Source organism: Euprymna scolopes, chromosome 21 (assembly GCF_053919585.1).
Source record: "Euprymna scolopes isolate OS-2025 chromosome 21, ASM5391958v1, whole genome shotgun sequence".
Taxonomy (NCBI): domain Eukaryota; kingdom Metazoa; phylum Mollusca; class Cephalopoda; order Sepiida; family Sepiolidae; genus Euprymna; species Euprymna scolopes.
In genome coordinates this window covers 100646684-100662513 of record NC_136502.1, presented here as the reverse complement: position 1 = coordinate 100662513, position 15830 = coordinate 100646684, and positions in this window count along the sequence as shown.

Here is a 15830-nt window from a genome sequence, read left to right as displayed (position 1 = left end):
CCCAGCATATTGTCTCGTATCAATTTTTGTCAATATGGTGGTGGACCAGAGCAGGTCTGTCCAAGAAATTCTGTTTATCTGATGTCACTTGTAAATAAGTCACAAAGTAGATAAGATGCTTCAAAAGGAATGATTACACTGCATGAAAATATGACTGCATTAATATCTCGTCATTTCATTTTTGATCTAGTGTTTGATATTTAAAAATTGTTGGTTTTGTTCATGTGCAACGTTGCCTACACTTTTACATATGAGACCAACTCGTATGCCGTTTAGATGACAATGAACAGGACAAGTAATAACTAGACTTCTTTTTTTTAGCATTTCCTTTCTTCTGCCACGTGTGACTTCTCGTTATCGCAGTGATGTCACTCGCTCGTGTTTCTAATGTGATCATCTCGAACATGCTTTCTCCTTTAGTCTTTTTTCCTTATCGTAACATTTTGTTCATCGCTGTTTTTGCAAAATGTTACACTCCTTTAAATGCTGAAAAAAATTCTTTATAAGAATTTAGAACCAACTCGGAGGTAAAATAAAATTTAAAACTGAATTGTCCATGCAAAAACATGACTACATATAAAAGGTCCCAATCTATAGAATGTATATATTTTCAATTTACCTTTTTGTTTGTTTTTTTCCCGTTAGAAATTTTTTTTCATTGGGGGGGGGGGGGGGAAAAACAGCATTTCTCTAAATATTTTGACAACGTTTTAATACAGTGAGATCAAAAATGACATGTTTTGACCAATAACTTTTGATCCACCCATTAGATTTTTCTGAAACTTTGCCAAAATGTGGAGCCCATTGTACATAATTGGTGACCCTGGCAAAATTCTAGTTCGCGTCCCCAGAGACTTCTATTGCTAAAAACGCTTTTTTTTTTTTTTTTCCTCAAAAACTTGATGTCTGTGTAGTGGTTTTTCATGGTCAATTCAAATATACATGTCATGGTCTTAAACTGCACTGTTATCCACTTATACTGGGATTTGATATATCCAGGGATCAAAGGTAAAAAAATGACACTTTTTGCCTCATAACTTTTTATCCATCTATTAGATTTTCCTGAAACTTGGTCAAAATGTGGGGGCCCATTGTTCTTAATATAAATTCAGTATGGGTGACCCTGGCAAAACTCTGGTTTGCATCGCTCTGAGACTTCTAGGACTAAAAACATGCTTTTTTTTTTTTTTTTTTTTTTTTTTTTTTTTTCTTCTTTCTCTCTCTCTCCACTGGGATTCGGCATTTCCAGGAGCTCAAAAGGCATTGCAAAAATGACACTTTCTACCCCCATAACTTTGCCTTTGCCCCATTCATTATCTTTTTGAAACTTGGCGAAAATGTGAAGGCAACAATGGCCCTTCACACGTTTCATTCATCATTTCCTCACTTTTTTTTTTTTTTTTTTTTTTTTTTTTTTTGTCATCACGCATGTAGCACCAGAGGGGATCACGCACATGGCTTGTTCTTTCTTGCTTTTTCAAAGTTTCCATCTTTACTTGGTCTGTTTTTGTTTCCTTCATTGCGACGGCACAGTTTCGTGATAACTTTTTTTTTTTTTTTTTTTTTTTTTTTTTTTTTTTTTTTCCAAACTTTAACAAATGGGATGCAGTCTGTTGCAAGGAACATAGGACAAGTAATAACTTTAAGAACATTATTTCCTCATTCTCCAGCCATGTGACTTATACAGCTGTGACGTCGCCCACATGTCTTCTAAAACATGCTCTTAGTCTTTTTCCTTACCCTGATGTTATCTTGCTCATAGCCTGGTACTTCCCTATAGCCGTCAACTGTTACATATGTAGTTCTCAAGATGAGGGCTTAAAGATGGAACTATACAAACACTAGTTTAAACTCTAAGATGAATGAAGAAAGTTGATAGAAAAATATAAACTCTTATGTTTAAAATATTTTTGCACAATAAGTCTCTAATAGCAAAATGTTTTTGTTCCGATATAAAAAAAAAATTGTAATTGAAATTTGTCAACATATACTTTTTTTTTTTTTAGCAATTGAATATTACCACAATTTAAGTGAAGCAAAATAATTTACAAATTGTTTTTTACTTTTAATTTTTATTACCCTCGGTTCTGTAAATTCATAATTCTAGCTCTTTGACCTTTTTGAAATTTTAATTTTTTTTGCAAATTTAAAGTATATCTATTCTGATACTACACGTTTTTCTGTCTTTGAGGAAGAAATCCGTCTCTAAAGTAACCATTTAAATTTTTGTCTAAACAGTTACCCTCTCTTGTCTATTCAAAAAAAAAAAAAAAAAAAAAAAAAAAAAATTTTTTCCATTTGTTCAGATGGACTTTCTCACAAGTTAACATGGAACTATGAATGCACACACAATTTAGGTTGGTATTGTAATTTAATATATAGGCATTGCTTGAAGTTTTTATTGAATATGTAAAGATTTTCAAATTGTTTACATTAAAAATGATAAACGAATTTTTGTCTTTAAAATTCATGTTTTTTATTTTTAATGCAAAAACTTTTTTTTTTTTTCAATTTTAATAAAGTTCACTTTCTGTGTAAGTTGTTGCCTTTTATTTTATGTTTTTATTTTTAAATGCAGTTATAAATTTTTAACTGTGGGGAGTTGGGCAGCAAGATGTCGGTTCATCTTGCACTTTAACTTCTGCATGTCAGTACAGTTGGAAGCAGGAACTCTAAGGGAATTCCAAAATCTAGCAGTTCTAGGGAATAAACTACTGGTGTAGAAGACTCCTCTTACATCTAGGGATCTCTACTGTGAATGGGTAGGATTTGTCGAGGGGGGGAGTGGTACAAGTGATTGCAGTTCATTGGAGCATTCTCTGATAAAGTACCTGTAGAACAAAGGGATGCTACATTTCGTCGATGGGACAGAGGCTGAAGCATAGACAGTTCAGGACCTACTAGTAGCAGATGCACCAGCCCAAATATGACAATATTCCGCCATGGGCAAATAGAGGTACAGAATACTTTTGGGGATTAGTAGCTTTCTAGCATGGTAGCGAGAACCTACCTTCTTCGCAGAAGTCCTGGCAATGCTCTAAATGTAATTGTTCCAACTTGTTTCCTGTGAACGTCAGGCTGAGGTTTAAAAGATGTACTTTCAGACAGTTTTGGCCATTGCTGTTGGTGGTAGAGAAGGTTTCTTGTAATTATTGAATGTGACCATCCATTTTTGTCCCCATTCCACTAGATTGGAGGTCATCCTCTAGTGTTTCTGTCATTTCTTTAGATGTGTTCATTTGTTTTCCTGTCGTGTGTTATAGTGTGGTGTCATCGGCATATAAACCCATTTCACAGACCATTTTGTCAGGGAGGTCATTTATGAATATTAAGAATAAGAGGTCCAAGGATAGACCCCCTGAGGCACTCCCGTATTTATATCATTGTTTAGATGTATGGCCATTGAGGACAACCTGGATTTTTCTTTAATCTAAGGATTTAATTATGTTAAGTATTCTTCCAGTGATACCGTATGATCTGATTTTTCTGAGAAGACCTTCATGTCATATCTAAGGCTTTTGACAGGGTATATCTAGAGCTACCGCTCTACCCCCCACCCCCCTGCTCATCATCAGCATATATACCCACCGCAGAGGCAATTTTGTCAGGGAGGTAATTTATGAATAATAGAGGTCCAAGATTGACCCCTGAGGCATTCCTACATTTACATGTACGACCGAGGACAACCTGGATTTTTCTCTTTTCTAAGTAGGATTTAATCATATTAAGTATTCTTCCAGTGATGCCGTATGATCTGATTTTCCAAAGACCTTCATGCCCTGTCAAAAGCCTTAGATATATCTAGATCTACCGCTCTACCCTCCTCTGCTTTAACCAATGACTGGTATATACGTTTAGAGATTAGTTAGAATGTCTGCTGTTAAACAGGCTTGCCTGAATCTGTATTGTTGGTCGGTCAGAAATTTAGCATCTGTAAGGTGATGGACTAGAGCTTGGTTAATTATGGACTCAAACATTTTGGCGAAAAGTGGGAGGAGGCTAATGGGGGCGATAATTTACTGGATCAGTTCTTTCGCCAGAGTTTTGGAGGACTGGTATCACAGAAGCAGTTTTCCAACAGGCAGGAAAGCAATATTCATTAAGGCATTTGTTGTAAAGTTTGGAGAGAACTGGAGCTACTTCGGGTTAGCATTTTTTTTAATTGCATAGCTGGGATGAAATCAGGCCCACATGCTTTTGAAGTGTAAAGATTTTTATGATAGCATGCACCTGAGAAGGGGTGATTTTTAGATCATCTAGTGTGGCTTCTGTCTGCAAAGGAAAGTCTGGGAGGGGGTAGTTAGCAGGGTCCAGTGTGGAGTTGGAGGCAAACTGACTGGCAAGCATGTTAGCCTTCTCGGTTGCTGACCAAACAACCTCATGATTATTGGATAGTGGGGGAATTGTGGATTGCTCATTATTTACTATATTGTTGTAGATTTTCCAGAAGTCACTGGTTCCGAATTTCTGTGCTTTGATGCGTTTTTTTGTGATTTCAGTAAATTCTCTTAGCTGTCATAATTTCTTTCTTACAGTTACTTCTGGCTTCTATATACTTCTGTTGTTTGAACTGGACTTATGTCAGTTAAATCTGTGGTATGCATGCTACCTTTGAGCAATGGCAGCTGCACAAGAAGTAAACCATTGGGGGGAGAGAGGGGTCTTGCTATAAAATTTCTGCGTGGGAACATGTGCTTCAATTGCCATTTTGAACCGTTCAGTGATCTCATTTGCGCAGTTCAGCAGGAAGTGAAGATATTTTGCCATGGAGCGTCTCTGAGATCCCTGATGGCTTCCCAGTCAGCCTTTTTATAATATCTCGTTGTTTTGAGCAATGGCTCTTCAGTTTTGACCCTAAAGTTTAGGGCTATTTCAACCATTATCACTGCATGATCAGCGTTCCCAAGTGGGCTGTGGGCATTTGTAACACAATCGGGAACTGTGGTCAGAAACGGATCCAGAAGTGATGAGTGTTCTTGCTAATCTTGGAAACGTAACTATCTGTGATAGGGAATGAGATATAGAGAAGCTATGTGTTGTGGTACCAGCTGCATCTGTGTAAGTAGAAAATCCAAGCCAGTTTTTGTGGTGGACATTGAAGTCATCAAATACATGCGCTGGTGTCGAGGGGGAAAGTGCTGTATCTATGCTGTGAGAGATTTTTGTTTATTAGAGTACAGTCCTGGGTTGAGGGAGAGCAATAGCGAAAATAAAAGTTACTAATGTTATGTTGCATGTTGAGTCTAAAGCACACAAAGGCTTGATCGTCTGATTCTAGTTTTGTTTCTCTAGTCAAGGGGAGGGTGTTTCGAATCTAGAATCCTTACGGAAGAGTGGGAGATATCTGGGCGTGTTAAAGAGGATGGAGGAGCGTAGGTTAGTCTCACTTAGTGGTAAGATATCCGGGGTGTTTGTTAGAAATGCTTCAACATCATTTAAATTAGTTCTAAGCCCATGGATATTCGTAAATGCAAGCCTCAAGGGAGGCAATTTGATTTTGTTTGAGTTTTGTCCCGGTTTAAGCATAATTTTAGATTGTACTGTCAATTTTTTTTTTTTTTTTTTTTTTTTTTTTTTCCAGTTTAGGTAAGGCGTGCTGAACAGGTGGTTATGCAGAATACCAGACATGCAGCACAAGTTGACCTTCCATTTACTAGAATTATGACCTCAGGGAAGTCCACCGGGGATGTGTGCAGGATCCCTTTCCATGTGCGACATGGCACTACAAAAATCCTGATATTATTCAACTGTTGATGGAGCAGCCGCTCTAAGTGCTACGAAAGAGTTAGGGTTCCTGTACTACCAGTCGGGAACAGCAGTACGAAACTGTCAATCTGGTACCCTCAACCCATCAGACGATGGTCAACCCGATCTACTTGCACTGGCATTATGGAATTCAAGCACTCCCAAGTGCCCAGTTTAGAGGGATAGGATGTGTCGGGAGTGGGGAAAACGGCGTTCATTGCCCTAGTCAGGACACATGATCGATCACTGAGTGTTTCTGTTGAATCCTTGCGATTCGACCTCTGTGCCTGGCTAATAGACAAAGGAATATGGAAGCCGGGTGATGGACAGTGCCTATCTACTCCTTAAGCAGTTTAGGTTTACAGATCGGTAATTTGCTTTAGGAAGGTTGTCATCTAAGACTGGAGAGGCCTCCCTCCCCTTAGGTTTAGCTTCAGAGTTTTCCTTCTCCTAGACGGAATGACCTGGGAAGATCTACTGGTCCATCAGCACCGAGAGAGTGTTTGCCCCGCACCTGGGTCCTAATCCAGGTATTTCTGCAGCCCCGCGTGGGTAGTTAATGTTACTGGGTTAGTTTGTAAAGGTCATATATCTACTGAGAAATTACACTCCTCAAAGTGAGTAAGGGACATTGCTATTTCATTGTTACTGGAGGAGGGGGTGAATAAAAGTTTATGCAGTGAAAGCGGCTATATTTTCAACAGGTTTGTTGGAAGGAGTTAATATATGGTTTAATATTTTTTCCTTTAAATTTATAATTACAAATTTTTTTATGTTGGCTTAGGAATAGGATAACGCGTTACAGAGTGGCTTGATATTAAGAATTAACTAAACAAGCCCGATAGCCATTAGTCGCGTGCTCTCGTGTAATGCATGAATGTAGGATTGACATGAAATTCTTAAAGATAAACTAAAATGACCGAAAAATGGGCTGAAATGACTAAAATAAATAAAAAGTAAATTAGAATGACGTTAATGAACTTAAGGATGAATTGAATGACCTTAAGAATGACTTGAATGCTTAAAAAATAACTGGAATCCTTCAAAAACAACTTGAATGATATGGAGAATAACTTGAATGGCTTTGAGACTGACTGTTTGTAAAGTGGGTGATCATTTTACATTAAATTAATACAGAAAAGTGATCCCCCCCACTTTATATCACAAAGTTAGAAACATAAGTACAGCATGTAAGAACAGATACTACACTTTGAGATATTAAATCCTTTATTCATGTTAAAAATACATTGAAAATCAACAATGAACAAAAAACTCAGGCACATGGCCAACTCAAAAGGGGGGGATTGTGGGGTTTGTTGGTCATCCTTGTCACTTCAGAACTAAACAAAATCAAAAGTTTCTCCCAGCTAGTATCTTTCACCATAATACCACATTCACCCTTTCATACTGGGGGACATCCTACTTAACTCCCAATTTTTAAAACATTTTTTGATGTGTAAAAACAAAAAAAGATAACAATAAAAATGGTACAATAATTCATTCGTGTCGAGGGCGGGGTGGGGAAAATAAAAAAAAAAAGGAGGGGGGGGGATTAGTAGGACCCTCCCAACCCCGTCTAGTTGATAGACTGCCCGTTCCACTAGGTTTGTAAAAGGAACCTGGCTTCTGCAGGTCAGTCTCTAAGTGGGGATACCCTCTAGATGGGGGTGAATGGAGAAAAGAAAATTTTGTGGGTAAGGAATGGGGGTTAGTTTGTATTTCTTTCTCTCCAAGATGAGTGAAATTTAGAGGAGGGGGTGAAAACAAAAATTGCAAGAAAGAGGGGGTGGGGATCTTGGAGGCTTCCTAATCAGGGAGGGATGGAACACACACTCAGCTAGCTGAGAGGCTATTTGTTAAATTTTACTTTACGGAACTGCGCGTTCCACACCTAGGCGGGGAACACGTATTCAAATTTGGCTCCTCTTCGTACACACAGACTTGCTACATGTATCCATCTTCTGTCAAATGCCACGCGATGCAGCCTTCTTCTATCACATCTGATCTTCACCTGTAGTTGGTGTTTAAAGAAAGCAATCAGATACTACACTTTGATCTTGGCCAAAAAGGCCAAGCACAAAAGTGTTACTGACGGAGCGACTTATAGAGTCGCTTGCACGCGACTAAAAATTGTTGCTAAGCTATGGATATTTTAGATGGCAGGAGGATTAAGATGTATATTCACTGTAGATACAAGTAACGTCATTTTTTATATGAAGTACAATACAGTACAGGTATAATTGAAAGAAAATTATAAGCTATGGCGTATTCAGTATGTATAATAAAGTAAATAGATATATGGGCAGATTTCCAGTAGATGCGAATATATGGAAGTTGTAGGTATTAAGTATGCTTCCACTTTTAATGCAGATATCTTCTGCTTTTGTTTAAGAATCAGGGAGTTGTGTTTTGCATTAGAGTATCGGTTCAGTTTTTGTGTTTATCATTGCAAAACTAAGGAAGAGGCAGCTATTGCTATGTAATGTAGACAGCTATAAATCTAAGTACAGACTATAGCTAGTAGGTAACTACCTGGATAAGAATAAACTAATGCATGCCTTAGAGGTAGAAATGGATATGTTTAGTGATGATGACTTCTAATCGGTCAGCATGCGAAGGTTAAGGGCTGAGAGCTGAGGACCCCTCCCCTCAAAAGGCGTGTGTAATGTATGAGTGTTAGTGGCAGCTTGGGGAGTAGAGCAGATTGTTAGTTTTCAGGAGAGGATTAAACTTACAGAATACAGTAGAATTAATTATTAGAATTTAGACTGTCAAGTAAAGTTTAGTTAGAAAAGAATTAAAAAAAAAAAAATTTTTTTTAATTTAACCTGCAAATCAGACAAAGGCAGTCGTCTTGGAGGTAAAGTATATATTGGATATATGTAGCAAGCCAGCAGATGTGTTTGTACCGTAATGAGAAACTATTAGTGCATGGCGCGTCAGAATTCGTAGTTAAAGACAGTCAATTAGGTCAGACACATTAGGTTAGGACTGGAATCAATATAGTATTTTAAATTAAACCCATTGTTTTTTTTTTTTTTTTTTTTTTTTGATAAAGGAACTTTTAGTGGAACTGAATATTTAGGCAGCATGTTTTCATTCAACTATACATGGTTTAAAAGCAAGGCATTTCTGTTTAACTATCTTTCCAACTCTAGTTCCATAGTCAAAACAACACAAAAGATGGCTACCCACCCTCAGAATTTAGGGAAAATTATGATTGAAAACATACAATCTTACATAATGATCCCAACGTAAAATGACTGAGAATTTTGGAGGTTTTGCATATAACAATGAAACGTCCAACGATAAGTTATATTAACTTCAAATCCAGTCTTAACATTTTAAAGTGTCTAGGTACTTCAGGACAAATAGCCTGGTGAGGTAGGGAAATTGTAAATTTTATCTTGTAATTTTAATACACCTACTTAAATATTGTACATCCCATTGGATATGCCTTGAACATGTGATTACGTCCTCGTAAACGCACTTTTCTATAAATAGCCACACGTTTTTTAAACTCAGCAGAAAAACAACTGCCTAAAAACGACTGAGGTTTAGAAATTTACAAAATGTAGACATTAAAGTTTTCAAATCACAACAAAAACGCAAGTTAAAATCTAGTATGAAATTCTATTTGAGGCCATTTGCTTGAATGTGAAAATGAAGAAAAACCCGACATGTTTGATGGGCAGGTTTTATTTATAGAAAACTTTTTAACTCCAATCGAAGAACCTTTTATTCAATGCAATGGAATTTTCACCTTAACAAATTTTCATACAAGAATCAGTTCTACTTCCATTCTCCCATTCGCTCCCTCAAACTTAAGGAGTCTTCAGTATACAGGATGACCCCCCCCCAAAAAAAAATGGGCCCAACTCTAATTAGGCCCCATTTCTTAGTGTTTTGTCCGAATGAAATGAAACTTTGGTCATAACTAGTTTATTATATTCAAAACATCACATCAAAACACTAAGGTCTTTGGCCTTTTTTTTCTCCGTTCTACAGCATATGTTCTAGATGGCCTCCATTTAGCTTTTTTTTTTCCTTTTTTTTGGTCACCCTGTATTAACAAGCAGAATAGCAGACAATAAAATTCACTGCAGAAGTTTTCACCACTGTTTATATCCCCGTAAAAACATGTAATATCAGTTGAGACGATTCCAATATTTTCCCTCTATTGAAATAACAAGTGCTCAAAGAGAGAGGAAAAAAATGTTGCAAAAACAAAGTAATGACTAGGGCTAGGACAACAGCATATTCTTTTCATTGTTTTGACTCTCGGGTGTGTATCCGTTGATATCTTATATGCTTTTATATAGTGATATGTGTGGTTCTCGGTTGATTAACTGTGTCGGTTATATACCCGAGTCAAAACAATAAGAATATTCTATTGTCATAGACCTATTAATCACCTGCATAACTATAGACCTAAATACCAAATTATGAATCTTGTCAATTTAAGTTTTTTTTCTTTTTTTTATGAAGAAAAACAAACTAGCAGGGAGACCTGACGTTGTCCGGAATTGAAGAAAGATCAAATGTTCCACCCTCCCATACTTATATCATTGAAATCTAAAATTGTACTGGTACTACTTGTGCATTTAACGAACCAGACGTAACTCAGCATTTGCTCGGCTTTGTCCGACGTCAACAGCCGGATAAAACCGAGCGTTGCCGATCAAATAAAAACGACGCTACAACAAAATAACTGTAAAATGACATTTTAAAATGTAGAAACACCCAAAAATAAATAAGGAAAAAGCAGAAACCTACCGTTCATTTGTTTTTGTTTTGTTTTTTTAATTATTATTAGTATTATTGTTTTGTTTGCAAAATAAACATATATAAAACATTTTTTGTAAACAAATAATAGTAATTTTTTTTTGGCATTTTTTTTTTTCAACTATTTACATAAAATGACCAACAAAAATGATATTTGTAGGATCAATTTTTTTAACAAATAATAGTTGTTTTTTATGAAACGTTTTCTTTTTCTTTTCTTTTTTTTTTTTTTTAACTATTTACGTACAAAAAAAATAAAAAGATTGTAAGAAAGAGGAAAGGAACAAAACTTTTTTTTTTTTTTTTTTTTTTTTACGGGATCTACAAAATTAAGGCTGTGGTGGTTCACAACTCCTCTCCTCCCACTTTGCTCCAACAGTCTGATACGACCGTGCGTGGTCCTGGTCCACGGCAGAATGTATTTTCTTATTAGTGGAAGGAGGGTTTTGGCATTCCTATTTGCTACGTTAACGTTGTTTCCGGCGGTTGAAGAAGACAGACTCGTCGATTTCGACCGTATGGCCTGCTGGCTGGGCCTCCTATCTGCCGGGGATTCCTGAGAAAGTAATCCCGGCATATTATGTCTCGCAGGAAATTCTTCCAGTCCACAATTGTGTGGCGTGACCGCAACCCACATTCGCGCTGGAGATTCCTAGTCGCCGCCATCTCGAACGCCCATATCGGAATTCTCGTCTGCTGATCGACGCACGCGCGTCGAGTTGAAACTAAGCGCGCAGCATTTTGATTGGCTGATGGCCATGTTTCGTCAGACAGTAGCAAAACCCGAGCTGTTGACGTCATGTATCGGACAAAGCCGAGCAAATGCTGAATTACGTCTGGTTCGTTAAATGCACAAGTACCATTGTACTTTTTTATTTTTTTTTTAATCAAATTTATTGATTGCCTGCTCTAGTACCCCCCTCCCTCCACAGTATTCAGGGAGGAGGCATAACATGCCTTCTCACAGTTACTTAGTCTACAATATATTAATTTACATTGCACTGTAGAGAATCTGCTTTTATTCAATTCTGTAAATAATGGCTTCACCTAGTTTAAAATGCAAAAGTATTCTGGTTTAATTATGCTCTAAAAAGAAACCTTCATTTTGAATATGACCCTGTCTTATAAAAGAATCTACATATGATTTTACAGGCAGATCCTTTCTGCTTGTGTTGTGATATTAGGCTGTATAAAAGTGTTAACTTTGGTCAAAATCAGATATTTTTTTTTTTTTTTTTTTGTTATCAGTTTTCAATATTTATCAAATGCATTCTACATAAGAACAGTGACACATCAAGTACCTTTGTGGTAAATTTCCAAAATATTGACCCAGCCGTTTCAGGGTCACTAGGAAATAAACTCTCTATCCTCCACACACATTCCTTTTGTATAATAGATATCGAAGTAAATTTCTGAAGCTTTTCTCCAAAAATAAATGAGGTTAAAATGTAAACAAAATACTAATAGAAATACATCCAATAAATACAATTGTGCAAAAAAATGTAATGTTATACTAGTTATGAAAAAACAAACAAAAAATAAACTGGCGAATAAAAAATCAAAATACAAAATCTATATATCTATAAAAGTGTGTGGGAGTACATTTCCCTATCAAATTAGTCAATTTTTAGTCTATCGACAATGGATTTGAGATTTGGGAAAATATTTTTAATCAGTTTTTGACCAGAAATATGTCAGTTAAGGGGTCAAAGGTCAACGATTTGACCTTTGAAAACTCAAACTCCTCTGCCAATTTTGGGTCTAAACACTTGAAGATGTAGGTTCCTTGGATCAAACTTTTTAACTTGATTTGAGCCCAAAGCAAATGTTAATGGGTCAAAGTTTAAAAAAATTTTACTTCTCAGCCATTTTTTGTTCTAAACATTTGAAAATTTACATAAAGTGTATTCAAATGTAGGGCAAGGTTTTTAATTGATTTTTGGACGAAAATTTGGCTACCAAGAGGTCAAAGTTCAAAAGATTTAACCTTTGCAGTCTCTAGCAAACTATTGAGCAAATTTTGGGTCTAAACATTTGAAATTTGACATAAAGGGTATTCAGACATGCAGCAAACTTTTTTAATCAGTTTTTTAGCGAAAATTTGGCTGCCAAGAGGTCAAAGTTAAAAGAATTGACGTTTGCAGACTCTACCAAACTCCTCTGCCAATTTTTGGGTCCAAACACTTGAAATTGTAGGTGTAGGTTACCTGGACATGAGTCAAACTTTAATATATACATATATATGCACATAAATTTATGAAGAGTAAGGCTATGAACACACTTCATATGTGATATAACCACCTCAACAATTTCATAATGCAATAAAAATTGTATTGCTTATTTTGATCAAAAACCGATTCCATTTAAAAAAAATTTTTATTTTCTATGAATATTTTCAAGATATTTTGTCCTATTATTTAATAAGTAGGGAGACCTGACGTTGTTTGGGATTAAATGACGATCCAAAAATGTTCCATTTGTTCTATTTATTGCCATCGAAATCGGTGAAATGCCCCCCCCCCCATCAAATCAATTGATTTGCCTGCTCTAGTTAGGGGCCTCCTCCCTTCCCCTCACCACTATACAGTGAGGCCACAATGCATTGCACTGTAGAGAATCTATAGTTTTAAAAAATTATCTGTAAATAATGACTTCCCTTAAAGTTTAAAATGCAAAAGTCAAGTATCCTGATTCTAAAAGTAGACATTTATTTCGAACACACCGCTGATTTATAAAAGAATCTACAGTTGATTTTTATGCAGTGGGCTTCCACAGTGATAAAACTTCTCAAATGCACTTGTAATGTTAGGTTGTATAAAATTGTTAACTTTGGTCAAAATCGGATGTCCTTCTTTAATAGAACTTTTATCAATACTTATCAAACACCTTCCAATATAAAATCTAACACATCAAGTAACTTTGTGGTAAATTTCCAAAAAATCGGCCTAGCCATTTCAGAGTCCATTGGGCGCACTTATAAAGTTCCTTTCTATAATAGAGATAAAGATTTTTAAAAATCTTTTTCATTTAATCACTGCTGAGAAGAATAAGGTGAGGATTGCTTCTAGGCAGGGGAGAGGGGAATAGCCACACCCATACTTGTTTGAAAAAATGCTGAGGTCAGTCACATGGGAGGGTACGAGCAAAGCAAATGTTTGTTAGCGTATTCATTTGTCATTCATATGTAACTTAAATATTTGAAAGATTAATGGTTAAAAAAAAAAGAAATGGAATCCACTTTGATCCCTAAAAGCAATACAATTTTTATTGTTGACCAATAAACTGAATTGTTTATAGTCTATGAAAAATACCCAATACAGCTGGAAGTTGAAGAGGGGGAAAAAAGGAAAGAAAATAATGGCGGTGATGGGTATAATTATTATGACTTCTCATCGCTTAAGATATTATACCTATCCTTGTTATTCATCACAATTATAATTTATGCTAGAATTAATCTTTAATTTTCGGCTGTATCACCTAATAATCTTAATACTCCTAAGGTTTATGCATTCCCTAGTTAGCTTAGTAGCTACTGTCTATTGCTAACGATTTTATGACCATGGCTTAATAAAGGAGGAAAAAAAAATTGATTAAACTCCTTGACTGTATAATGTTAAGCAATGTTTTTTTTCTTTAATGATTTTTTTTTTTTTTTTTTTTTTTTTTTTACAAGTGAGTCACCAATTATCAAGGCCTGAAGGTCACTTGAAGATAAGGTTAATGAGTGTAAGGCAGTGAAACAATACCATGTTTTTTTTTTTTGTTTTTTTGTTTTTTTTAATTCAATTTTCACCCCAAACAAGGCACAGTGCCACTTTGAAGCAGGGGGCTACTATCAGGGACTTAATAAGCGGGGTCATTATGAAGGGAGATGAGTAGAAAGATGTGAACATTACACTTGAACTTCTGCATATCAGTGCAGTTGGGAAAGCAAAATCCCGGAAGGGAGTTCCAAAGACTCGCAGTTCTGGGGAAGAAACTATTGGAGTAAAAGGCTTTCTTGCACCTAGGGATCTCTACTGTAAAGGGATGAGACTTAGTAGCTTGTCGGGGGTAGTTACGTCGGGGAGGTACAAGTGTTTGCAGTTCGTCAGAGCATTCACCATTAAAGTATTTGTAGAATAGGCAGAGGGATGCAATATAAGCCTAGATGACAGTTCAGGACCTATCAGGTTGGCGACTCTCTTTTGAACCCTGTCCAGAAGCGAGAGACAAGCAGTAGATGCACCAGCCCAGATGTGACAACAGTACTCCATACATGGGCGAATGGTGGCCTTATAGAGGTATAGGATACTGTCAGGTGTAAGTAATTTTCTAGCACGGTAGAGAGAGCCCACCTTCTTTGCGGCAGCCTTGGCAATGCTCTCAATGTATCTATTCCAGTTCATATTCCCTGTAAACGTTAGGCCAAGGAGTTTAAAAGAAGTACTTTCAGGCAATATGTTCTTGGTCATTGCTATTGATGGTAGAGAAGGTTTCTTGTAGTTATTGAAGGAAACAAGCTTATTCTTAGCAGCATTGAATGTGACCATCCATTTTTGTCCCTATTCCACTACAGATTGGAGGTCATCCTCTAGTGTTTCTGCCATTTCCTTGGATATGTGTTCATTTGTTTTTTTGCCTCATATCTGTTATAGAGAGTGGTGTCATCGGCAAATATACCCATCTCCGAAACAATTTTATCAGGGAGGTCATTTATGAATATCAGGAATAATAGAGGTCCAAGGATAGACCCCTGAGGTACTCCCGCATTTATGTCATATTGTTTAGATGTACGACCGTCGAGGACAACTTTGATTTTTCTATTACTTAAGAAGGATTTAATTACATTATGAATTCTTCCAGTGATTCCATATGATCTCATTTTCCTTAGAAGACCATCGTGCCATACCCTGTCAAAAGCCTTAGATATATCGAGGGCCACCACTCTACCCTCCCTTGTTTTGTCCAGTGAACGGTATATACGTTCAGAAACTACAGTTAAGATATCTGCTGTTGAACGGGCTTGCCTGAATCCATATTGTTTGTCAGTCAGGAGTTTAGCAGCTGTTAGGTGCTGGACTAGGGCTTGATTAACTAAGGACTCAAATATTTTGGCGAAAAGCAGGAGGAGGCTAATAGGGCGATAATTTAGAGGGTCAGTTCTTTCACCAGAATTCTTGAAGACTGGTACCACAGAGGCGGTTTTCCAGCAGTCGGGAAAGCAAGATTCGTTAAGGCATTTATTGTAAAGTTTGGAGAGAACTGGAGCAACCTCGGCAGAGCATTTTTTTAATAGCACAGCTGGGATGAGATCTGGT